The sequence below is a fragment of the Etheostoma spectabile genome, chromosome 3 (genome assembly GCF_008692095.1).
Source record: "Etheostoma spectabile isolate EspeVRDwgs_2016 chromosome 3, UIUC_Espe_1.0, whole genome shotgun sequence".
NCBI lineage: Eukaryota > Metazoa > Chordata > Actinopteri > Perciformes > Percidae > Etheostoma > Etheostoma spectabile.
The window spans coordinates 11,363,125-11,366,265 of NC_045735.1; the positions used below are offsets into that span (position 1 = coordinate 11,363,125).

The 3,141-nt window shown below is 40.3% G+C and overlaps 1 protein-coding gene across 3 annotated transcripts in view; it reads left to right on the forward strand.

Moving 5' to 3' along the window:
• The window catches only part of kcnab1a (potassium voltage-gated channel subfamily A regulatory beta subunit 1a), a 113,169-nt gene that overhangs the window by 65,288 nt on the left and 44,740 nt on the right, over positions 1 to 3,141 (forward strand). The gene's annotated exons all lie outside the window — the stretch shown is intronic.

Below are 3,141 nucleotides of genomic sequence, written 5' to 3' on the forward strand. Positions count from 1 at the left end.
AGAAATAAACATTTCCCTCTTAACTCAAAACTCAACGTCTGATTCATCCTTCCGGTTACCCACCTTACTACTGTCGCTGGCGACATCTACCTACAACAGGGATACTTCAGAGGAAAAAGCAGCATGCGATTATTGAACCACTTTGTGCTGTGGGGTCTTTTTGACCCCAGTGGACAACAGAAGTTATTAAATTCCGTAAAACACCCGTAATTCAATCAATTTACTTAAGAGCATAGTTTAAAATAACTACCATTATTTTCAGAGCATTTGATGAAAAAAAAACATATTTTGATGGCAAAAGATTTCATTTCGGGTCAGAATGACCCCAGGACAACACGAGGGTTAAACAGTATTCATGCGTAATCATCTTTTGATTTTGTTTCTAAGGAGCAAAAGTCTGTCCTGTTACTTGTTGTTAAAGAGCACCTTGACCAAAATGTTCAGTGTACTTTGTGAATGTTTGTGGGTTACTGAGGATCTAAGCTAAAATGAAAGATTGCTGACAGCTGTGAATAATGTACTCTTCAATCAATACACACGGCTGAGCCAGTAAATGTGATCCTTTTTAATGAGGCCATGATGGGTTTAATACAAATTTAGAGAAATTTAAAGTGTGAGAAATTAAATTACTATATAATAAAGTTCACAAAGGGTTTAAAAGATCACAAGATAAAAATGACATGGATTTTAATTAGAGATAAATTCTGCAGCAGTGGTTTAAGCCTTGCACCTGCTAAAAACCTTTAGGGATCTGCCAGTCTACCCACAGTAGTGGAACAGACAAAAAGGACAACCTCTGCTCTATAACTGGAATCTGAGAGTAAAACTATGGCCTTCCCAATGTCATGTCAAGCATCTTTTCAAATAACTGTTTTGGTCCACTCTGTCATCAGCATCATTTACAGGTACAACAGGTGGTTGTTTTAAGCGAAAAAGCTCTGTAAATCCAACTGTAATCTACCTATCCAGCACCAAATGACAAAGACAAAGTTAGCTAGTGAACATACAGTGGTGTGAAAAAGTGTTTGCCCCCTTCCTCATTTCCTGTTCCTTTGCATTTGTAACAATTAAGGGTTCCGGAACATCAAACCAATTTAAACAATGTCAAGGACAACACAAGTAAACACAAAATGCAATTTGTAAATGAAGGTGTTTATTATTAAAGGTGAAAAAAAATCAAACCATCATGGCCCTGTGTGAAAGTGATTGCCCCCTAAACCTACATAACTGGTTGGGCACCCCTTAGCAACAACTGCAACCAAGCGTTGCGATAACGTGCAATGAGGCTTTTACAGCGTCCTGGAGGATATATGGCCACTCATCTTTGCAGAATTGTCTAATTCAGTTACATTAGAGGGTTTTCGAGCATGAACGGCCTTTTTAAGGTCATACCCCAACATCTCAATAGGATTAAGGTCAGGACTTGGCAAGGCCACTCCAAAGTCTTCATTTTGTTTTTCTTCAGCCATTCGTTGGTGGACTTGCTGGTGTGTTTAGGATCATTGTCCTGCTGCAGAACCCAAGTTGTTTCAGCTTGAGTACACAAACAGATGGTCGGACATTCTCCTCAGGATCCTTGGTAGACAGCAGATTCATAGTTCCTTTTACACGGCAAGTCTTCTAGGTCCGAAGCAGCAAAACAGCCCCAGACCATCACACTACCACCACCATATTTCTGGTGGTATAATGTTCTCTTTATGAAAGCAGTGTTCCTTCTACGCCAGATATACTTGGACACACACTTCCAAAGAGTTCCACTTTTGTCTCATCGGTCCACAGAATGTTGTCCCAAAGTCTTGGGGATCATCAAGATGTGTTGTGGAGAAATTGGAAGGAGCTTTGAGTTCTTTTTGCTAGCAGTGGTTTTCTCCTTGGAACTCTGCATGCAGGCCATTTTTGCAGTCTTTTCCTGATGTCGGAGGCATGAACGCTGACCTTAACTGAGGCAAGTGAGGCCTGCAGTTCTTGGACGTGTTGTGGGGTCTTTTTTTGACTCTTGGTGAGTCGTTGCTGCGCTCTTGGGGTAATTTTGGGCGGCGCGGCCACTCCTGGGAAGGTTCACCACTGTTCCCTGTCTTGCCATTTGTGGACAATGGCTCTCACTGTGGTTCGCTGGATTTCCAAAGCTTTGGAAAGGCTTTATAACCCTTTCCAGACTGATAGATCTCAATTACTTTTTTCAATTGTTCCTGAATTTCTTTGGGTCTCGGCATGATGTGTAGCTTTTAAGGATCTTCTGGTGGACCTCACTGTGTCGAGCAGCTCCTATTTAAGTGATGCCTTGATTGTGAACAGGTGTGGCAATAATCAGGCCTGGGTGAGGCTAGAGAAATTGAACTCAGGTGTGGACAACCACAGTTATGGTATGTTTTAACAAGGGGGCCAATCACTTTTTCACACAGGGCCATGATGGTTTGGATTTTTTTTCACCTTTAATAATAAACACCTTCATTTACAAATTGTATTTTGTGTTTACTTGTGTTGTCCTTGACTATTGTTTAAATTGGTTTGATGTTCCGAAACACTTAAGTGTGACAAACATGCAAAGGAACAGGAAATGAGGAAGGGGGCAAACACTTTTTCACACCACTGTAGTGGAGCATTTACCAGTTACAGAGCCAGTTATTTCCTTCAGGAGTTGGCGGAGACAAAAACAAAGCTAGAACAAGAGTGAACAATGGACTTAAATTGCAAGGTCGACAGAAACTCGACTCCAAATGAATGTTGCTCCCTGTCTGTTAGATAGGAAACGGTGCTAACATGTTAGCCATATCAACTTAAATGGATAAATGCAATGGACATGGGATCATTAAAAATATTTACAACAGCAACAATAATACTTGTAGTAATTTAAATTACTGTATTTTAAGCTTATTTATTAAGCTCTTCAGCTGAACAGGGTAAAAAGTGATTACCTGAGTCACTATAGTAAGCATATCCTTAATTTTGTGGGTTAATGAGGTTTCAAAGCCAGGTGTGGATTCACAAAAGGACAGACTAAATACTGTGTATATCCAGGGATGCATCTTTATGCTATACAAGCCAAAGAACTGTAATGGTTAGATTGTACATGTTAATGACACAGCTAATGAGGCTAACTCAAACACACACACACACATACACACACACACACACACACAC